This window comes from Hibiscus syriacus, unplaced genomic scaffold (genome assembly GCF_006381635.1).
Source record: "Hibiscus syriacus cultivar Baekdansim isolate YM2019G1 unplaced genomic scaffold, ASM638163v2 tig00110610_pilon, whole genome shotgun sequence".
Classification (NCBI taxonomy): Eukaryota; Viridiplantae; Streptophyta; class Magnoliopsida; order Malvales; family Malvaceae; genus Hibiscus; species Hibiscus syriacus.
Window position 1 is genome coordinate 4066324 of NW_024062800.1, and position 24677 is coordinate 4091000.

The 24677-nt window shown below is 36.8% G+C and overlaps 1 pseudogene; it reads left to right on the forward strand.

Annotated features, from left to right (window-relative positions):
• The first annotated feature begins 1560 nt into the window (after positions 1-1560).
• LOC120135673 lies at positions 1561-1948 on the forward strand (annotated as a pseudogene).
• Positions 1949-24677: the final 22729 nt, after the last annotated feature.

Here is a 24677-nt window from a genome sequence, read left to right on the forward strand (position 1 = left end):
TTATATATATATATATATATATATATATATATTATTGATGATTTAATTTTATATTTGTCTTTATAATTTTATATTTTTAATATAAATATAAATATAATTTCTCTGAAGTTTACACTCTTAAATTCGTTATATAATTTCTAAGAAAATTATACTCTCATAAAATTATGTATATAATTTTTAAAGAATGGATTTTTGAGGTGACTGGAGAAAAAATGGGTAGTTTTCTGAGGAGTGGTGCAGTCATGCAGTACATAAGATCAAAAGTACCCACCATTGTTTCGTTCATGCCATTGAAAGGCTTGGCAGCCAACACAGTAAGTTCATCTTTCATTCTTCTTCTTTGTGTTTGTTTAATTTTTTGATCTCTTCGGATTATCTTTTTAATGATAATTACCGTTTTCATATATCTTTTTAAAACCTACGACGAAACTTGTTCTTCAATTGATAGATGTGAAAGGGCTCGCCATTTCACATGAGAAAAGCCACCTTCATGTACTTCATCTTGTCCCTTTTGTACTTCGTGCCTTAACCTAAAATCCTTTTGTTCGCATGGAGTTTCTGTCTTTCCTTAATTCACCAGATGTATCAGATGGAGCATGAGAAATGATTTTGGCAGACAAGGACCACAAGGTACAGTTACAAAATATTTCTAAATCTCCTATAAGAAAAGCTTCTTCTTGTATGTCTTTTTAATTTTCTATGAGAGTTTCCTCTAATGGCTTTTTATTTGGTGTTAAAAATCAAAGAGCATAGTTTCATTCCATGTTTCAGTTTTCCCTAAACCACCACCACTGTGGCGTCTTGGAGGTCTGTAGAGTACGAGAGCAAAGATAGTGAAGAGAAAATAAGTACAAGGCGAAGCAAATGAAATGACCTGGTCAAACGGTGTTAGGTCAACTCATATAACCTGCCACATCAGCATTCCATAACCCCGGCAATGGCGAATGACCATTATATTACATATGATAACGTTAGTAATCAATACGTTACTTTTGAAATTTCAGTGGTGAATACAAAAATTTATTCAAATATTAATGAGAATCTGTGCAATTTACCCTATTTATTTAGAGTTAATGAAATAATTTTGAAGTGTAACGTTGACAGTTAGAGCAACACGTTACTGAATTAAATTACAAGTTAAAAATTCTTCGTTATTCTAAGAAAATTTCGATTTCCCTGTTAGATAACCTTGGACTGATTTTCTTATTATCTTACGCATTCACAAATTTTATTGTAAAATACGATCATAATAATATTTTTACTTAAAAATTTAAAATAAAAATCATGTACAACAAATATATTAAATATAGATTCTTAAATAATTGGATAAATCAAGGTACTTGCAAGATTTATACAATTTAAAAACAATATTTTCGAATGTATCCAGGTATTTTGACATGGTCAGAGTGAGTTAAAAAAAAATGCCAAGTCAAACGTAGTCAATTAAAACAAAAAATGTTTGTATTTTCGCCACGTGAACAATATTTGTGTTTATCCCAAGAGACACATGGAAAATAACAAAAAACAAAAACCCTACATGCAAAAACACAATTCACACTCAAAGGAGACTCTGCTTCTTTAAACTTCCCGGAGTCTGCTCATACATTGCCGTGTGCTCGGTCATCCTCCGTGAGGGATATTCAGTTTGCCGCTATGGAGGCTGCTGAGGCGTTTATCGGGGATGGTGATGATTTTAAAACTTCATCTGGTTCAGGTTCGCTTTCGATCACAACATCGGCACCGATGTTAGCGGATTCGGAGGATGGTGAAGGGAGTGGTTCAAAGACGTTGTTTGTAGATGAAGAAGAGGTGTTTAACATGCCAGGGATACTTGAAAGTCGAAAGTATGGCAGAAGGGTTGATGATAACTCCACCATATATGCAAAGAAGGTACTATCCTGAAGATGATGCAAATTATTCCGAGGAATTCACTCTCTGGGGTGACTAAGTTGGTCAATTTTAGTGTATCTACAACCCTTTGGTAACTATTTCTCATAGAAGGCAATTTTTCACAAAATTTTGAAACTGTAAGTGTTAAATAATTATGACACCTTGATGGCTTGATCTCATTTTAAAGGAGAATCATAAGCTAGGGTCGAATCACGTCCTTATTTTAAATTTGTTGGAAAATACTATGAATGAAAAAGAAACAATTTTATTTAATTACTTGAAATGTTCAATACATCGGTTTCGAAAGGAGAATAATAGAATCTGATCACTGAACCAGACTATATGACTCCTTTGTCTTGGGTTTTGAATGAGAAAACTAGGCCATGGGTGTTTGTTGATAGATATAGTTGGTAATGTTGCCGATTTGAAGATGTCTGCTGTGTGGTTGTCTTAGGTGTCTCGAGTATTTTATTGTTTATACATCTGTGCTGCTTGCAGCTATGCTTTGTTGTTTTATCCGCGGTTGGGTATCATGCATTTTAGGATGTTTCTTTTTCTTTTTCTTTTCTTGATCATAATATTATAGGACGTTTGCAATGTAATGTTATAGTCGCATCATAATAGTATTGAAGGCATCGCAGTGAAATATGAGCACAACGAGATAATAGAATTGTTTCATTATTTTTAAAAGAATCAAATTTAAAGATGGATGATAAGTGATAGAACCAAACTTGACGGATGGTGAGTTGAATAAAAAGAATCAATGCACCATATTGGATTGTTATAAGCTAATGCTGAAATCAGATTTGAAAATCCGGATCCTTGGAGTATGGCCCCTAGTATTCAACGTGAAGACCTATTTGAGTCGAGTAAGGAAGCGAAGAAGAAGCTGGACGACAAACTAGTCCACTGCTCATTTTTATGCATTAGAGGAGCTGAATTTGTTATGGATCTGATGCATGAAATCATATGGTGATGGATGTTATTCTTCTCTCAACCTCGGCATGAGACTCATTCTTTGGTATGAACTGCATGGTCTCCCTCCTATAAAATCTTGAACGAGATGTACTTGTTAGGAAATAAACGAGTAAACGGGTAATTTCCCTATAACCAGATTAGTGAGAATGCGAAATAAAAGCGGAAAAATAATACCCGAAAAATTGATAATGGAGTTCAGCCAATTGTGCCTACGTCTCCGGACTGCTGCAGATCTTTTACTACGAGAGAAATTTACAGGTGTTTACAAAACACTCACTACTCACAAGAAAACTCTCTAGTATTGGGAGACAGAAATGATTTTTGGGATGATTTTGAAGCTAAATGGGTAAGGGTATTTATAGTTGAAACTTAGGGACTAATCTTGAAATTACTCTAAAATACAATGACTAATTGTATGATTTAACCATTACCATTTTCAACACAATTAGGCAGCCTACCTTTGAATTCTAAGCAGCCCCGTTTGAATTCAATAACATCCCCATTTGAATTCAATTTTAACAGCCACCGACTGCCAATATTTTCAACAATCTCTCATTTGGAGACTGATTTTAATCTGTCTTCACACCTCGATCAATGCAGCAGTATTTCTAGTCTTGCTATTCTGGCATGCCAACTGAAGCTGAACACAACTTCAGTTTGTCCGTGGTTACTGTCTTTGTCAACATGTCTGCTGGATTTTGAGCTCCACTGATCTTTTCAATTTTCAAAATCCCATCTTCCAGAAGAAACCGAATAAAATGATATCTCAATTGTATGTGCTTCATTCTGGAATGAAAATACGGATTCTTTGCTAGATGTATAGCACTTTGGCTGTCGTAATACAAAACATTGTTCTCTTGTTTCTTGCCTAATTCTTCCAAGAAACTTTGGAGCCAAACCATCTCCTTGTTGGCTTCCGTAACAGCGACATATTCTACTTCAGTTGTGGAGAGAGCAACTATCTTCTGTAGTTGAGAAACCTAACTTACTGCGATTCCTCCTAGAGTATAGACATACCCTGTAGTGCTCCTTCTGATGTCAACATTTTCGGCTAAGTCAGCATCTACATAGCTTGTCAGTATTGTATTTCCACCTTTGAAACAAAGTGCTTTGTTTGTGGTACCCCGCATATATCTGAGGATCCATTTGACTGCTTCCCAATGTACCTTGCCCGGATTATTCATGTACCTGCTAACAGCTCCCATTGCTTGAGCAATATCTAGTATGGTACAAACCATGGCATACATCAGACTTCCAATTGCTGAGGCATACGGCACCTTCACCATGTGTGCACGTTATTCCTCCGTCTTTGGTGACTGTTCTTTGGAGAGTCTGAAATGAACACCTAAAGGTGTACTTACTGGTTTAGCATCTTGCATGTTGAACCTAGAGAGTACTTTGTTGATGTACTCAGCCTGTGATAATATCAAAGTCCCCGACTTTTTGTCTCTCTTGATCCTCATCCCAAGAATCTTCTTTGCAGCACCCAGATCCTTCATAGCAAACTGCTTTGACAATTTTTGCTTCAAGTTTATAATCTCTTACATGTCTGAGCCTGCAACGAGCATGTCATCAACGTACAACAATAAAATAATGAAGCTATTGTTGAACCTCTTGATGTAGCAACAATGATCTGCTTGGCATCTGGTAAAACCATTTCTACCCATGAAACTATCGAACTTCTTGTACCACTGTCTAGGAGCTTGTTTTAAACCATACAAGCTCTTCTTCAACCTGCATACCAGGTTTTTCTTGCCTGCCTCTATGAAGCCTTCTGGCTACCTCATGTAGATTTATTCCTCCAAATCACCATGAAGGAAAGCTATCTTTACATCTAACTGCTCAAGATGTAAATTATCAGCAACTACAATTTTCAACACCAGTCTAATTGTAGATAGTTTCACGACTGGAGAGAAAATTTCATTGTAGTCAATACCTTCTTTTTGCTGAAAGCCTTTGACAACCAATCTTGATTTGTAGCGTTTGCTCCCATCGTGCTCTTCTTTGATCCTGTAAATCTACTTGTTATGGAGTGCTTTCTTGCCTGGTGGTAATTCAGCTAATTCCCATGTCTGATTTGACATAAGCGAGTTTATCTCATCTTTCTTGGAAGACTCCCACTTGACTGAATCCTCTACTTGCATTGCTTCATCATAGCACTCTGGTTCACCATTGTCAGTCAAAGAAGGACAATATCATTGGGTTGGTTTAGGAATTCTGAAGGAGCGTCTCAGTTCTGGTGTGCCTGGTTCTTCTTGAACTGTTTCAGTACTGATCTGAACATCATTTCTAGAAATCTCATCGAACTCAACAAATTTCTTTGTTTCAGCTTCGGTATTGGAGCTACTTGATTCTACAGTTGACCTGTCTTTGTACATCACATTCTCATTGAAATGACATCTCTGCTTCTGATGATCTTTCGATTTTTGTAGTCCCAAAACCGGTAACCAAACTCATCACCGCCAAAACCAACAAAGACACATTTGTTGGACTTGGCATCAAGTTTACTTCTTTCAGCAGAGTTTATGTGTACATAAGAAATACAACCAAACACTTTTAAGTGTGAAAGGTTTATTTTTTTCTTTCTCTAAACTTCCTCCAGTATTCCACCATCCAAGGGAACTGAGGTCCCACGATTGATCAGGTAAGCTGCAGTGTTGATAGCTTCATCCCATAGAAATTTGGGCAATCCGGCATGTATCCTCATGCTTCTGGCTCATTCATTCAGAGTTCTGTTCATGCGCTCTGCTACGCCATTCTGTTGCGGTGTCATGGGAACTATTGTCTCCATATTGATCCCATTGTTTGCGCAGAAATCTCTGAATCTTCTATTTTGTACTCTCCTCCATTATCAGACCTCAACCGCTTGACTTTCAAACCAGCCTCGCTTTCCACCATGGCCTTCCATTTTCTGAAGGTATCAAAGACTTCTGATTTCTTCTTCAGAAAATAAACCCACACCTTCCTTGTTGAATCATCGATGAAGGTGACATAATATAATGAGCCTGCAAGAGATGGTCCCCATACATCAGTATGAACCAACTCTAACTTTTCAGCCTTGGGTGTCTTACCAATCTTTGCAAAGCTGACTTTCTTTTGTTTGCCAAAGATGCAATCCTCTCATAGTTCGAAATCTACACTCTTTAGATCCGGCAGCTTCCCTTTTGATAAAAGTGTCTTCATCCCTTTCTCGCTCATATGGCCAAGCCTTTGGTGCCATAGGTTTGATTTTCCATCAACATCTGCTACTGTAATGATATTCTCTAAATTTGAGGTTACATAGACAGTACCAGTCTTCTTACCACGAGCTATGACGAGTGCTCCTTTGGTAATCTTCCATTCACAGCCTGAAAAGGTTGTGTTATATCCTTCTCCATCAAGCTGTCCTACAGAAATCAAATTTCTTTTGAGGCCAGGAATATGTCTCAATCCTTTTAGTGTCTAGGTGGTCTGGTTTGGCAACTTTAATAAGATGTCTCCTTTTCCGACGATCTTCAAGGTTTCATCATCAGCTAGATGAACCTTCCCAAAATCACCATTGACATAGTTCTCAATGATTTCTCGGCATGGGGTGGAGTGGAAAGATGCCCCTGAATCCAAGATCCATGATTCAATCAGACTGTTGACTCTTAGAATCATGGCATCAACTGTCCCCTCTGTCACGTTGGCAGATTCGTGTGTGCCAGTAATTTTCTTCGGTACTCGGCAATCTCTTTTAAAGTGACGCTTCTTGCCGCAGTTATAACAGGTAAAATCTTTCTTTCCCGTTCTGGACTTGGATCTGCCACGATTTGAATATCTTTATGAAGTTCTCCCTCTGGACTCCGTGTGCAAGGCTGAGGAGGTTGATGCTTCACCCGATTCTCTCTGTCGAATTTCTTCACTCAATATCAGATCCCGAACATCGTCGAATTTTAATTTGTTGTTTCTCGACGAGCTGTTGACTGCTGTACCAGTAGCATTCCAACTGTCTGGTAGAGATGATAAGAGAATTAAAGCTCGAACTTCATTATCGAATTCAATTTCCACTGAACTCAACTGGGTTGTGATTGTGTTGAGTTCATTTAGGTGTTGAGCCATTGATGCCCCTTCCGCCATCCGCAAATTGAATAATCGCCTCATCAAATGAACTTTGTTTGAGGCCGATGGCTTCTCATACATACTGGAGAGAGCCGCCATAAGACCTGTCGTGGTCTTTTCCTTTGCTATGTTGAAAGCAACATTGCGGGATAACGTCAGTCGGATAACTCCGAGGGCTTTTCTGTCGAGAAGAGCCCAGTCTTCATTCTTCATACTCTCTGGTTTTTTTCCTGAGAGAGGTTGATATAGATTTTTCTAGTATAGAAAATCTTCAATTTGCATCTTCCAAAATCCAAAGTCCGCACCATCGAACTTTTCAATTTTCACCTTCCCTTCATCTGCAGCCATCGCTCCCACTCGAATCTGAATTCGTTTGGATCGTTTCTGAAAATTCTTGCGAACCACCATGTATTAGAACACCTCCGTCGAAAAATTCGTATCGTCGACAAAATTTCACTATTCCTGAAATTTACTATTCACGTGAACAGTAATGAATAGTAACCTTGCAAAAAATTGCCAAATTTACAATCAAAAGCTCTGATACCAGTTCTTGGGAAATAAACGAGTAACAAGTAATTTCCCTATAGCCAGATTAGTGAGAATGCAAAATAAAAGCGGAAAAATAATATCCGAAAAATTGATAACGGAGTTCAGCCAATTGTGCCTACGTCTCCTGACTGCTGCAGATCTTTTACTAAGAGAGAAATTTACAAGTATTTACAAAACACTCACTACTCACAAGAAAACTCTCTAGTATTGGGAGAAAGAAATGAATTTTGGGATGATTTTGAAGCTAAATGGGTAAGGGTATTTATAGTTGAAACTTAGGGACTAATCTTGAAATTACTCTAAAATACAGTGACTAATTGTATGATTTAACCATTACCATTTTCAACACAATTAGGCAGCCTACCTTTGAATTCTAAGCAGCCCCTTTTGAATTCAATAACAACCCCATTTAAATTCAATTTTAACAGCCACCGACTGCCAATATTTTCAATAGTACTCCTACATAAGAACACGAATGATGAGCTGATTCAAGCTTCAGCTAATATGCAAACAATTTTCAATGGCCTATCGTTGCAGTTGAACTTGGAATTTCATGCGGGGAGGCTCAATTGACCACATTTTCGCCGATTGGAGTGATACATAATTGAAGTAAAACTCAAATCTTTAGAGACAACTGCCACCACATCCACAACACAACTTTGAAAAACCTTACTAACGTACCCAAAAAGCCATAATTGCCACTTTTATATACAGCTAGCCGAGAAGCTCCTCCATATTAAATCATCACCTGCACTCAAACTTTTTAGCATGTAACAAACAAATTCCTGCAGAAGACTATAGTTGCCTCACATATTCACCCTACAAAGTTGCGAAACTATCAGATTTTTTAACACTGCTTATTTCACCAATTTATCTGCCTCAATATTATAAATTCTAGGAGAGTATCGAGAGATCCATCCATTCATTTGAATGGCCTTCAAAACTTCTGCAAATTTTTCAGCGTAAAGACTCAAACTTTAAAAAGATCGGCTATCCAATTAATTGCAACTTTGGTATCAATCTCGATTATAAGTCTGAAGTTCGCCTTCCATTGTGTCGCGGTCGTCTTTTGGGTGGGCCTAGAATTGAGTTTCGACTTGAATAAATGGGTTAGAGTCACCACCGGTCATTTAAAAAACATTAAGGTTGATCGGACACCATCTTACTTGATCTGAGTCTTTACCAAAGATATGTCGGATTCAGGAGTCGGTTACAGTTAAGGAAGGATTAGTACCATTGTACTGCCCTTTCAGTACTAATTTTCCAGTTGTCTTAATTAAAAAAATTGTAAGTTAAATTAGAACTATCAATTCGATCTAGATTACTTACCTTTAATTGATTTAAAAGATTACCTCTAAAAGATAAAAAACATTAGATTTGTAAAATAAAAATACTGAATGAAAAAGAAAAGATAAAGACTACACTATGGTTCGGTAAAGACAGATCATACATATTGAAAACATGAAGTAATAGAAAAAGAAAAATAATGTAAAAACAAGAGTCAGTTAAATTAAGAGTAAAGAAGAAATACTAATTGCGAAATTAAATATGAACAAAGATACAAAAAATGGAAAATAATAATAATAATAATAATAATAACATAAATACAAGAAAACAAATATATACCCAAAAAAAATAGCTAAATTAAAAGGAGGAAAAGAAAATAAAAAAAATAAAATGAAAAAAAAATCAATGAAATTAATATTAAAATGAAACAAAATAAACTATAAAACCCTAAAAAATAAAAAAAATGAATGAAAAGGGAGAAAATGGGATAAAAAAGAAATAAATGAAATCATAAAAAAGAAATCAAAAAAGGTTAGCTAGAAATAAAAAAGAAATAAAAATAAAATAAAATAAAATAAAAATTAAAAAGAAGAAAAAATAAATAAAAATTAAATTAAATTAAATTAAAACGTAAATTAAATTAAGAATGACTAAATTAAAAGAAAAGATAAAATAGGTGATAAATTTAAGAAGAAAATTGGGATTAAAACTGAATTTCAGGCACGAACTGAATGTTGAAAACAAATCAGGGACTGAAAGTGCAATTAGCCCTTTCCCAGGCAAAAAATATGTGGATCCCCTAGGGGATCCGGTCGGAAAATGGGTCGAAGGGTCGAGTATATAGCCCAACAACACAAACAATAAATTCATTTTTTCCTCTCTCCCTACCCGATCAAAAGCCTTTCTCAACCTTTTCTCTCAACTGTTCTTCAAGTTTGAAGAACACGGCCACCTGGGTTCATAGAGAACCCAGATTCTGACCACCACTGCCTCGTCAGCCACTGTTGATCGGCGCCAGCCTCTATTCATTGGCGGCTAAAAAAAGATTTTTTTCGCTTTTTCGAAAGCTTTTTGTATCTTCTCTTCAAAAACGCCTTTAGTTTTTAAAAACAAGCCTCGGGGAGGGCTAGATCTAGAGAAGTTCTTTCGAAAAACCCCTCCCCTCAATGCCCGACTTCTTTCATTTCCTTGTTTTTTCGAGTAAAAAGAAAACAAAAATAACCAAAAACACATGTGATTGTACCACCGAGAAAGGTAAAAAAAGTTACTTTTTTTTATTCGCGTTTATTTCCGAAAGGTTCAAGCTTTTTTCGCTTCCATCTTTAGTTTTTTTGCCTTGATTTTCTTGTTTTTTTTGCTTTGGGTTTACATGATTTATAGCCCTAGAATCCTAGTTAGACTAGAATGCTTTTGGTTGAACGTTTCACGAAACCCATGATTCTTCGGATAATTCTTGGGGTGGGTTTGTTGCTAGTGGTGTGAGGACTCTCTAAGTGTCCTCCCTCTGCCCGACAGTTTGGTCTTCAATAGATAGAGGCACAATGATAAGGCAATAGTGAAAAGTTAGGGTCTCAAACCCTAATCCCTAGAGTGATCTGAATAGTTGAATGGGTTCATATCCAAGGTATGAGATTGAGGCGGCTAGGGTAAAACCCTACTCGGGTCGGTTTGGGTCCTTCCCTGGGTCGAGTCTTGGATTTGGTTCTTCTTTATATTCTTACTTGTATCTAGGCTTTGGGTTTGAGCCTGACACTAAACCAAACAACATTAATAAACATAATGTATAAAAAATATATATAATACCATATAATATATGCATAATATTATAATATAAATATAAACACAATGTATGTGTGTACATTATATACATCATAAATATGCAATACGTATTCACCGTATAATATATCATATAATATAATAGATATGAATATATTTTATAATGTAATATCATAAACAAGTTCGAACGAAATTATGTGTCTACAACTGTCCCTCTTTGCCCATTATCATGTAACAAAAATAGGGAAAAGATTGAAAGGCACAAATTTCTTCCACCATGAATGCATCATTAAGTTCAACGTCCTCTGTTATGGGAATCGATTCCCATCTTATCGAACATCCTCCGTTATAGAGTTAAAATCCGATGTCATGATTGATTTGTTACAGCCAATTTGGATTGAATTACAGATGACTCCCCGCAATGAGGTTGAGTTGGACGGGAAAATCCTGAGCACGACATCTTTCGTCGTGAAGTTGAAACCGAGTTCAAAGCAATAAAAATTAGCTCTGGGATCGTCTTCTAGCCCAATATACTTCATCGTGAAGCTGAAATTGGACTTGAAGACTTTGGTATGAAACTGGTTTTTTATTATTGTGTTACAACTGACTCATTCGTCGTGAAGTTGGGTCAACCTTTTGGGTACGATTTCATTCGTTGTGAGGTCGAGATTGTAATTCAAAAATTGAATAAAAAACAGCTTCTTGTTGCCAGTCTTAATCAAAATTGGTCTTATTCTCAATTTAAAGACCTTGGTGAGAAAATCTGACCGAAAAGTAGTTCCTCGATGCTACCTTGTGGTAAATACACCCTCAATACACCCTCTGTTGTTTCAGGTGACTCATTTTCTCTGAAATTAAGTCGATCTATTGGACACAATATCATTCTTCGTGAAGTTGAAATTGTGGATGGCTTCTTCGTTGTGAAGTTGAGCTTTGAATTGGATATCCTTCATTGTGAAGTTAAAATCCCAACTTGCAAATTGATCACTTCGAGTTCAATATCCTTTGTTGTGAGTTGAAATTGACTCTAATAAGAATCTGCAAAATTATGCATATATGTGATGCTTATAGATGCGATGTTCTTATGTGTGCCTAAAATGCATATGTGAAATATATTATTTTAGGATTTGGAGAGAAATCTCAATATCTGGTTGTCAGTCTTGATGACTCTTGACTCTAGAATCTGAATTTTCTGATTTTTGAACTTGGATTCTTTAACATGCTTAAATTCGATGTACATAATGTGGTTTTTATTCTTGATCTGGAAAATGCCTTTCAACCATCTTAAGTATGGTGCATAAACCTCGATCAGCTTCCAAGCATATGTACTTTTCAAAAAAGTTTTTGTACAGTAATATGCAATTATCTTTTTCAAAATTGAATAAATCATTAGATTTAAATTTAACCTAAGATTCTTAAAAAGAATTGATTTAGATAAATGGTTGTCTTTATTTATAAGGGAAAAAGAGCAAACAGTACATGAAAAACACTCTGAAAAGTCAATACATAAAAGAAGTATAAGTAGAGGCCTTAAATCTCAATAAGGTGGGCACTCCTGAACTGATACGCCGTTAAATGACTTTTGAATACAACCTTTGTCAAAGGGATCTTCGAAGATGTGACAATGCTCAGGAGAGTGCAACATTTCTCCGACACGTTAAGTCTATAGAAGATTTGGATGTCGTGACGCTTTATTATCTTGATTCGGGACATTTTCTGGATGATTATCCAGATTTCCCCTTTGGGTTTTCAACTTGTAACCATCCTTGGTTTCAAGACGCCCTTTGCGGGTTTTCATCTTGAACCCAGCTTATTTTCTTTTCTTTTTTCTTTTTCTTATTTTTTTTTTCAATTTAGGGTGTCCTTTCGGGTTTTCACCCTAAACATTTTTTCAACTTAAGACGCCCTCTTTGGTTTTCATCTTAAGCAAAGTAGTTTTTGACTGCATCCGAATTAACAGAGTTGGCAGTTTCGGCCCATCCATTTCAGTCAGAATTAGTGCTCCTCCAGAGAAAGCTTTCTTTACGACATAAGGTCCCTCCCAATTTGGATTCCATTTTTCTCTGGAATATCTTTGAATTGGAAAAATCCTTTTCAACACAAGATCTCCTTCACAGAATACTCTTGGGCGCACCTTCTTATTATGCGCATGAATAATTCATTTTCTGTAAAGTTGACCATGATGAATGGCTTTCAATCTCCGTTCTTCTATTAGGTTCAATTGATCATATCGGGTTTGTACCCATTCTGCATCATCTAGCTAAACTTATGACAAGACCCGGAGTGACGAAATTTCTACCTCAATGAGCAGCACTGCTTTCATCTTATATGCCAATGAAAATGGGGTTTCCCCAGTCGAAGTTCATACCGAGGTTTGATAAGCGAAAAAAGTAAAAGGAAATTTCTCGTGCCAATCCTTGTATGTCTCAGTTGTTTTCTCCAATATCTTCTTGATGTTTTTATTTGCTACTTCTACTACTCCATTCATCTTCGGTCTATAAACAGTAGTGTTTCCCCACAGCCTGCCCCACTTCGTTATCATCTTTCTTCAGGGTGCTCACTTGACATTCGTATTTCTATGGCACTTATCGGTTGTCCTTGTATGAAAAAGGTCAGGGTGATATGATCACCACCTTTTCTTGTATTTTTTCTGCTATCTTCACCTTAGGGGTAATTATCAAAGGACTACCCCTATCATATCCTCTTTCATATGATTCTCCGGTAGCGCAAACATCCGCTTCCAGAGAGTCTTGGTCTTCTTCGTAGAATTTCAACTCCCTTCTATCAATCATGTGCTGGATCAAAGTTTTAAATTATGGGCAATCTTGCATCTCATGCTCCTCTTCATTATAGTAACAAAAATGGTTACCATCTTCACTCCTTGATGTATCTGACTGTGGTACGAGAAGTCTTACTTTCACCATCTGGCTCCATACCCAATCCAAAAGAGACTTTATTTCAGAAACACCAGTTTTAACTTTCATGTCTTTCTCTATAGTGACTGCGTTAATCCCATTCTCCTGATGATTAGGAAAAGGATTTTTTGTAACATTGGGTGCTTCTGAGTTAAAGTGGATCCAATTCTTTTTGCACATTCTTTGTACAACCCTCTTGAATGCGAGGTAATTTTCAATCGTGTGCCCTGGCACAGCACTATGGTATTTGCAGTGAGCGTTCTCATCATACCATCTGGGGTATGGCGGCTTCATTGGTTCTACAGGGTATGATGACACTACATGAGTATTAAAGAGTTGTTTATATAATTCCTTGTATTATACGGGAATAGGATCGAATTGCTCATTCTCTCTTTCTTTCCTAGGTTGCCTCAGATTTTTTCTAAAAGTACCTGATGGTATAGCTACAGTTGTTTTTGTGTTAGAGATTGTAACACCTTTATTGGCATTATAGGTGTTGACGTTGTTAATCTCTCTATCTTTATTCTTCATAGGAGGTTTCTTGCTTGATTCCACTCCCTCGATTTTGCCGTGTTTTATGGTAATTTAAATCATATCTCCGGTCATAACTAATTATGAGAAATTTCCTGATGTGAATGTAACCAGGTGCCTGAAGTAAGGAGCTTTCAGAGTCTGCACAAAGAGCTTCCTGGTTCATTTTCATCCAAGGGTGGATGAACTTGCACAGTTAAATCCCTCAATCTCTGTGCATACTGTCTAAAACTTTCGTTATGCTTCTTCTCCATGCTTTGTAGCATAACTCCATCTGGTCTCATATTGTTTATGTGCTTGTAGTGTTCCAAGAAAGACTTGGCTAGATCTTTCCAGGTCTTGATATGAGATCGGTTTAGCTGATTGTACCACCGGATGGCTGAACCAAACATACTCTACTGGAAGTAAAGAATCAGGAGTTGATCATTTCTTACATATCCCGACATCTTCTGATAGAACATGCTGATGTGGGCTGAGGGGCAACTATTTCCATCGAATTTTTCGAACTCATGGACTTTTAATTTTGGTGGAAGCTCCAAATTTGGGACCAGGCTTAGTTCTAATGCATCAACCCCATAATAATCATGGTCCCCTTTGACCACCTTCATTTGGTCTTCCAGCAGCTTGATTTTCTCTTCCATCTTTTTTGCCTTGTCTTCCTCATCAAAATCTGGTATGTGGTAATCATCTGGATTATTTTCAAGTTAGATACAGAGGTCTGTACCTTTACAATAGACGAGGATTTCACTTTTGCAGCGGATGAGTACCCTTTTAGTCCTGGTAAGATTCCAGGTCTGATAACTACTTGCAGGGTAGATGGCATATCTACCCCATCAGACGAACCTGCCCCAGGCACACTTGCTTGATGTAATCCAGATAACTTGGCTACAATCTGATCGACCAATGACTCTTAGCTCTTCGTGATTGTATCCAGAGTACTTTGATTGTTCTGGTTTATCTTTTCTTCTAACTCCCTCTGCAACTTCAACATGTTCTCTCGAGCTGAACAATTTTGGCTTCCATTTGTCTTTTCTTTGTGTGGGTGTTGTAAGGATGATGAGTGTCTAGAGCTTGTGAAGGTAAACTCGATGTTTGTTCTTTCTTCTAATAAGACATTTTCTGTTAGTTAATGTGAATGTAAAAACATGAAAAATAAAACTAAGCATGGAAAATAAAAATGCAAAGTATAAATGTATGATGTATGAGAATTAGAGGCATTGATCCAGAAATGTGTTTGTTATTATAAATAATCCTTATTGTGACAAAAGTGTTTTATCTTTTAAGAGATAAAAATATTTTAAAGGTATATCCAGACTAAATCCTCTAGACCCCGAATAACTTCTAATAGGTTGACAAGTCTTCTTCCTTCATTTATAACTGGTTGAAAGCCTTGTCGAACCACTCCGGCTTCTCTTGCTAAATAATGCAAATGACAGGCTACCTTTTGTACTTACTCCAAGAAATCACGGATGACTGCATCTCTAGCTTTCACCATTTGCTGAGCTTGTTCCTAACAAAAACGCCATTGTAACCACCCCTTCAAATGGCATTATCTGATACTCACTTGCTTGTCTATTGAATCCATCCATAATGTCTTCTAACTCAGCTATGGTTTTGTCATCCCGTTCTTGTTGTTTCTGAAGAAACTTCTCTAAATCAGCTACCTGGATTCTTAAACGCTTGTTCTGGTGTTGATTGTCTATCAAACGCCTCTGAGAAGTTTTTAGTTGTTCTTTCAAGGCCTCTCTTTCATCATGCCCTTCAAACTTTCTTTTCAGGCTGCTAGCTTCGCCTTTCCAGTACTCAGAAGACCTTTTCAGATTAAAATTACTCTGGACTTGTTCTTGATATCATTTTCTCAAGCCTTCAAGCTCAAAACATGTTTTCTTCTGTTCTTTTTCTAACTTGTCTACCCAATCCTTCTGAATATCGACATCTAATTTCTATTGGAACCTTTCAGCCTCAAGTTCCCTTACCCTCTGGTTCAGCTCGTTCTTTACAGCTTCAAATTCTTTCTTTGCTATCTCTAGCTCGGAAGGAACAAGCCTAAGATGTTCTTTCATGGTCCGGGTGTCCTCATGATCCAGCACGGGGATGTTGTCATTTTTTCTTAACCTCCACCATTCCAAATAGTCTGGAGTAAGCATGTCCTTGGCAGCCATGACATCCATTCGGAACACTTTCTTCCATAACTCAGCTACTTCTTTGACCTTTTTCTTGTAGTTGTCCCCATGGTATGCAAATTTTGATCTAGATATTCTGTGTGTTGCTGGGACAAACTGACGTGCCTCATACTGTTGAAGTACCAAAAGTGGAGAATATCTAACTCCTCCCTATAATCCAAGTAATGTCATAATATATGAATCCCCACATCGGAAGAGAATGTCACTGTGGGTTAAGTAAAGAGCTCTCTAGGCAATATCCCTATCCTGAAGATGTGTGAATACTTTCATCCACTTTTCTTTTAGGGTGACTTCTTGCCATTTCAGAGTAAGGAACTCCCCCAAATAAGAATAAGTAGTGCTGAACTGGCGGTAAGAAATCTCTTTAGTCTTTCAAAAGTGACTATGGATGGAGAAGCTGGGCACACCCTATGAACCTTCCTCCACTAGTCTTTCTACAGTGGTTAAGAGAGCAGAAAGTTTCAGCTAAGATTATCGGTGTTGGATTTACTCGTCTCGAGAGTTGTTCGAACAATTCCACCACAATTGCCTCAATAAACCCCAAATTATTTGGTAAGATAACTAAAATTTAAATCCACAGCGCAAAAAGGTCTATCGTCTTCCATATATTGAAGAGATTCTTAATCATTTTCTTGATGTCCATCCAAGGAATTCCTTCCCCGCTACCTTTGTGTTGAATCGGGTCAGTTACCCATTTCTCATCTACTCCCGTAACTTTTGCCAACCCGTTCTTGAAAGGCTGACTTTTGATGTGTTTGATGTAGACCCGATCTATTCTGATTCCCTCGTATTACAGCAATGTGGTATATTCTTCGATTGTGGGCACCATTTCCTCCTGATTAAAGGTGAAACAGTTGTACCCCAAATTCCAAAATTATACCAAGGCTCTGATTTAAGGTTCATCTCTCTTAACATAGAGTAGGAGTACAATATCACCATACAACTGGCTGAACTTCCGCTTCTGGTCACTTTTCCAGCTGTCCCAAATGCTCTGTAGCTCTTGAATATCATTTTGCTTTAGGCTAACATAAGCATAGCTAACCAATTCTGACACATAGCTTCCTTGCATACTGTCTCCCTTTTCTTTCTGAGTCTTTTTTACCATAGTCGTACCTCAACATTTTTCACCTCTTGTAATACAACCCCTTTGTCCATTAATGCAAATTATTTGTGTGTAACGAACACCTTTTTATGAATCAATGACCTCTTTTTATGATGCAAATGATAAAAAGACAAACATTAAAGAAAAATTAGTCAGTAAGATAAAAATAATAATAATGAAAGTAAAAATAAAAATAACAAACTGCATGATTAAGGTAAAAGCATCCTAGATTTTGAAATGAAGTTTTGGGTAGCCTCTAATTCCCTTTAGTCTCCCGGTTTAGTTTTTAAAAAAGGTACCAAGTTCTCCTCGCCGGTGCTCCCTTGGGCTTGCCAGACCCTTAGTCCTAAGCCCATTACAAGCTTATGTGGACTAAGTTAAATTTGAGAGGATACATTCCCTTATACCATACTGATGTAAGGTAATTTTACCTCTTCGATTGATTGTGGATCTAGGAAGAAAGCAAAACAACCTGCATAAGTGAATGACTCAAAACAGATTGTTTGGTGGTAGATGTAAATGTGAATAGGGTAGGCTATTTATGATATGAGAGATGATAGCGAAATATTGTTGATATGTCTATGGGTTTGGTTGATGAAACAATGGAATGGTTGTGAGGATAGTATCTTAAAGAAGAATCAAAGAAGAACCAATGCTATAGGGAGCAAAGACCTAGACTTTATATTGCTTCTTTAAGGGGTAGTAATAAGGACTTGGACCCACTATCTATATGGAGATAAGAACCACAAGTATCAAAGGGAAGGGGTTGATGCCACAACTAAATGATTTACTTGATAAATCGATTAAAGTCACAAGAACTTAAGCAAAGAGAATAATCTCACTTTAATTAATCTAAAAGATTTGCTTACAAATGAAATAGGAAAGCCTATTTATAGTTTTTAGAGGGGCATGGCCGAATAGGTACATGGTGGTTCGGCCAGCCCTTGTGTCTCCTTATAAAGACATAATTTAAATTCTAAAAGAGATGATGGTTCGGTCATAAATGAAGAGTAATAACCCTTGGCCGAATGGTTCCCTTTGCTATTCATCTTGGCACCAAATTGAAGAGGAGAGAGTGCTTGGCCGAATGGTGATGTATCATTTCCTCTTCAAGCCTAAATGAGACCACATGAAAGGCACATGGTTGCTGGTCATATGGCACGCACATAGGTGTTCTAGGGAACCTTTTGGTGAAGCCTTGTGCATAGGATGAAGGTTGGCCATGTGCATCATCTTGAGCGTGCAAGGTCTTCCTCCAAGCTTTCTTGTGTGTGTAGCTAGCTAGTAAGCAAGGGTCTGGTTGTGAATAAGCTTCCTAGCTGAGACCTTGTAAGCTTTATATCAACACATTCAGTTACACTTGATTTCACTTTTAGCAACTTGGCTTCAAATAGTCCAACTAGCTAAGATTAGCTGGCCTTGAGCTCCTCCAGCTGAGTTGAGCATTCCTTAGTGTTCTACGAGCTGCCATGTACTTTATTAGCTTTTTGTGAGCTACATATGATGTCCAAATAATCCACCAAGCTACCCCAATGTATGTCATGCTACAATGTACCTACATGCGCAAGGAAACAAGGTAATTCAATGGCATTGAGCTGGTATGAGCTAATTTCCTTGTTGTCGTGTATGATCATGGTATTGTGAGCTATGATTTCATGTAATGAGCTAAGGATATCATCATATAATATGTTTGAGCTAGTGTTTAAAGCCTAAGAGCTAAAATGAATGCATATGAGCTAATAAAATGAATGATAAGTATGATGCCATTATATAAATGTGATGAATCATGCTTAATATGATTGCAAGACTATTCTAACATGCTTAACATATCTAAATAACAATGTCCATCCATTGTGAAGATGTGTTCATGCTAAGTTATTTATTAATTACATAACTAATAACCTTAACATGAGATGCATCATAATAGCATATATCATTAAACTAGTATAAAGTAAATATAACATAAAAATGTTCAAGAGTACTCCCTTTGTAGGTGAAAACGTGCTAGCATCATCCCCCTTCTTTAGGGCGATTTGTCGTCAAATCAAATCCTTGTATAGCTTCATATTTCTTTGCTAAAAGAAAACATCCTTTGAATGAATATGTTCGTCCAATAGGTACCTTTTTACAAGATCTCCTTTTAGGCCTTTCTTTGGAATATATTTTATCAACAGGTACCTTTTGGGAATGATCTTCTTCTAGGGATATCCCTTTTGGAAGTGACCTTTCATGTGGTTGGACCTGAAAAGTGAGGAGAGATGAGGTTTTAAATGAAGGGGTACTTACCTTTTGAAGATTAAGACCCTTGATGAAGAGTTGTGACTTTGAATCCCAACCACCACCATTTTTTGTAGGAGATCCTTCATTTTTCAGCAATAAACCATCATGTTTCTTCATGAAGAAGTTTGGTTTCATGTTTTGTCCTTCTTCATTCTTTATTGGTGGTTTGTCTTTACACCATGCTTGTACACTCCTTGGCATATGCAATTGATCTTGTTGTACTTCTTTAGGCGTCAAAGGCACCATGGTTACCTTGCGTCCTTCATGCTTAAAGGCGTATTGATTTTGATGACAGTCATGAATGGCCCCTGTGTCATACTGTCATGGTCTACCAAGTAGAATATGGCTAGCATGCATAGAGACAATGTCACAAAGTACCTCATCCTTGTACCTACCAACGGAAAAATGAATTAGAACATATTTAGTAACGTTTAACTCACCTCTTTCATTGAGCCATTGGAGTTTATATTAATGGTATGATTTGATGTTGGCAAACTAAGTTTTTCAACCATAAGAGTGCTGGTTACGTTTGTGCAACTCCCTCCATCATAATCATTGTGCAAACTTTATCCTTGACATGGAACCTGGTATGGAAAATGTTGTTTCTTTATAAATCCTCCTGAGATGTTTGTGATTGTAGACACCTTTTTAAAACAAGCATTTCTCCATAGTCTGCATTCTCTTCTGATTCTTCATCTTGGATTGCTTCAGGTTTCTCATCATATATAGGTTCTTCAGAATCTGAGACAACATCTCCATTATCAAGTACTATTATAGCATTTCGGTTGGGACATTGACTGCAACATGTCCTTTTCCAAAACACTTGAAACATTTGATGTCTTTGGACCTCTTGAAAGTGGTGGTTTGCTTCTCTTTACCCTTGCTAGATTCGTCCACTTGTTTAGTCTTGGTTACTTCCATAGGATCCTTTGCTTGGACTGGAGTTGGTTTCCGAAAAGTATTAGGCTCTTGTTTTCATTTGGTGGCTGAATTTGGACTACTCCGGTTGAAGGTTTTTCTTTTAATCTGTCGTTCAATTTTCATGGCCATATGTACTATCTCCTCAATCTCTACATAATGATGCAGTTCAACAAGTTTAGCAATGTCAGGATTTAGGGCAGATAAAAACCTTTCCATGGTTGATTCTTTGTCTTAATCAACATTGGCTCGAATTATGGCTATCTCCATCTCCTTGAAATAATCTTCAATGCTTTTGCTTCCTTATTTAAGATTTTGTAGCTTATGATAAAGATCTCGGTGATAGTGAGTAGTCACAAACCTTTTCCTCATAATGGCCTTCATTTATTCCTACGTAGTGATGGGGCGTTCACCATTTTGTCTTCTTGAACTCACCAATTGATCCCACCAAACTAGGGCATAGTCCACGAATTCCATAGCAGCAAGCCTGGCCTTCTTTTACTCCGTATAGTTTTGACATTAAAAAATGTGCTCGATCTTGATTACCCAGTCAAGATAGGCTTCAGGATCAGTTCGCCCTTGAAATGGAGGAATGGTTACCTTAATGTTACTGAAGTTATCATTCTGATTTCGATGAACGTCTCTTTTTGCTTCTGATGTTACTTTAGCCTCTTCTTCCTCAAATTCTTCCATTCTAGAGCAATTTATTCTCCGGTTGCCCAAAGATGCTTCAAATTGATCCATAAGTTCATGCAAAGGCTCCAATTCTAATTTCAACAATCTTGTCATTTCATGCGTAATTGCTTGAGTTTGTAAGTTAGGGGCTTCTTTTTCAGGGGTTCATCCTGGACTCCGAGACATGGTTAGTGAAATAAAAAAAGAAAAATATGTGTAAAATACCTTACCAAATAATACTCTCACAAAGCCTCACGAGTCACTCTAAGGAAACTTGAATGTCACTCAATCCGCTCGTGTTTGCACTCTAAGACTTCAAGGCTTTTACTTGTCCTCTTCTGATCTCACACACGCTCTAGCCTTTTTCCTCTCAATTCTCTTTATCCCAAGTTCTAAATGACTTTACTCAAAACCGTATCAAATAATTTTACTTGGTGTGCGTTGGCTGTAAAAGGGTTAGTAGGAATGGAAAACAAAATATAATGAAAGGGTGGCTTAGAAATAGAAAGAAGAGAACAAAAGGGGTTACTTACACAAAGTCACTTCACAACCTTCTATCACCACAATCAATTTAAAGGCTTACTTGAATGGCTTGGTGATGAGAATTGTTGTTGTGTGCTTTCAACTTTTCTTTCTTTCTTTTCTTTTCTTCTTTTTGAGTGCTTTCAATTTCTTCTTTTGAGTGCTTCGATTTCTTTGCTGGATTTTGATTTCTTCACTTGCACTTCTTTTTGTAATTTTGTTTTGTTGTTGTTGCACGTTTGATTCTTTCACCAAAGCTCTTATTATCGCTTGATGTAAGGTAATTCTATCTCTTCGATTGATTGTGGATCTAGAAAGGAATAAAAACAACATGCATAAGTGAATGGCTCAAAATAGATGGTTTGGTGGTAGATGTAAATGTGAATATGGTAGGCTATTTATGATATGAGAGATGATAGCGAAAGATTGTTGATATGGCTATGGGTTTGGTTGATGAAACAATGGAATGGTTATGAGGATAGTATCTTAAAGAAGACTCAAAGAAGAACCAATGCTATAGAGAGTAAAGACCAGACTTTATATTGCTTCTTTAAGGGGTGGTAATAAGGACTTGGACCTACTATCTATATGGAGATAGGAACCACAAGTATCAAAGGGAAGGGTTTGAAGCAACAAGTAAATGATTTACTTGATAAGTCGATAAAAGTCATAAGGACTTAAGCAAAGAGAATAATCTCACTTTAATTAATCAAAAAGATCTGCTTACAAATGAAATAGGAAAGCCTATTTATAGTTTTTAGAGGGGCATGGCCGAATAGGTACATGGTGGTTCGGCCAGCCCTTGTGTCTCCCTATAAAGACATAATTTAAATGCTAAAAGAGATGATGGTTCAGTCCTAAATGAAGGGTAATAACCCTTGGCCGAATGATTCCCTTTTCTATTCATCTTGGCGCCAAATTAAAGAGAAGAGAGTGCTTGGCCGAATGGTGATGTATCATTTCCTCTTGGCACCTAAATGAGACCACATGCAAGGCACATGGTTCCTGGTCATATGGCACGCACATGGGTGTTCTAGGGAACCTTGTGGTGAAGCCTTGTGCATAGGATAAAGGATGGTCATGTGCATCATCTTGGGCGTGCATGGTCTTCCTCTAAGCTTTCTTGAGTGTGTAGCTAGCAAGCAAGTAAGGGGCTGGTTGTGAATGAGCTTCCTAGTCGAGACCTTGTAAGCTTCATATCAACACATTCAGCTACATTCAGCTATACTTGATGTCACTTTTAGCAACTTGGCTTCAAATAGTCCAACTAGCTGAGATTAGCTAGCCTTGAGCTCCTCCAACTGTGTTGAGCATTCCTTAGTGTTCCACGAGCTGCCATGTACTTTATTAGCTATTTGTGAGCTACATATGATGTCCAAATAATCCACCAAGCTACCCCAACGTGTGTCATGCTCCAATATACCTACATGCGCAAGGAAACAAGGTAATTCAATGTCATTGAGCTAGTATGAGCTAATTACCTTGCTGTCGTGTATGATCATGGTATTGTGAGCTATGATTGCATGTAATGAGCTAAGGATATCATCATATAATATGTGTGAGCTAGTGTTTAAAGCCTAAGAGCTAAAATGAATGCATATGAGCTAATAAAATGAATGATAAGTATGCTGCCATTATATAAATGTGATGAATCATGCTTAATATGATTGCAAGACTATTCTAACATGTTTAACATATCTAAATAACAATGTGCATCTATTGTGAAGATGTGTTCATGCTAAGTTGTTTATTAATTAAATAACTAGTAACCTTAACATGAGATGTATCATAATAGCATATATCATTAAACTAGTATAAAGTAAATATAACATAAAAATGTTCAAGAGTACTCCCTTTGTAGGTGAAAATGTGCTTGCATCCTAGAATAATAATGAATGTAAAAATAAAATAAAAAACTGCATGATTAAGGTAAAAATATCCTACATTTTGAAATGGAGTTTTGGGTAGGCTCTAATTCCATATAGTCTCCATGTTTAGTTTTTAAAAAAGGTACCAAGTTCTCCTCGCCGGTGCCCCCTTGGGCTTGCCAGACCCTTAGTCCTAAGCCCATTACAAGCTTATGTGGACTAAGTTAAATTCGAGAGGGTACATTCCCTTATACCATACGGAGAATAAATTCACACGAATACATAAGGTATATAAATCCCGAAGGTTACTTGTTAGACCCATACGGAGAATAAATTCTCACGAAAGTATCGCTTTCACCTACACTTAAAAAAGGGTTTGAAGCTCGGGTATAGAGACTTAGATGGAAAAAAAGTTTAATAAGCTGAAACCATTGAAAGAAAATGTTAGTACAACTATTTATTTGAAAATATAATCAAAGGTAAGTAATAAGGATCGAAAAATTAACTTAAAATTTAAACTTACACTTTTCACTTAAGAAGACAACTGGAAATTAACCTTAGCCTGACTCACTTACTTGTCTCCAGCAGAGTCGCCAAGCTGTCGCAGCTGTCTTTCGAGTGGGCTCGGAATTGGGCTTCGACTTGAATAAATGGGTTAGAGTCGTTACCGATCATTTAAAAAACATTAAGGTTGATCAGACACCATCTTACTTGATCTACGTCTTTACCAAAGATATGTCGAATTCGGGAGTCGGTTACAATCAAGGAATAATTAGCACCCTTGTACTTCCCTTTTGGTACTAATTTTCCAAATGTCTTAATTAAGAAAATTGTAAGTTAAATTAGAAATAAAAATTCGATCCAGATTACTTACCTTTAATTAATTTAAAAAAGTACCCCTAAAAGATCAAAAAAATGTTAGATTTGTAAAATAAAAATACTAAATGAAAAAGAAAAGATAAAGAGTACACTATGGTTCGTTAAAGACCGATCATACATATTGAAAACATGAAGTAATACAAAAAGAAAAATAATGTAAAGACAAGAGTCAATTAAATTAAGAGTAAAGAATAATTGCTAATTGTGAAATTAAATATGAACAAAGATACAGAAAATGGAAATA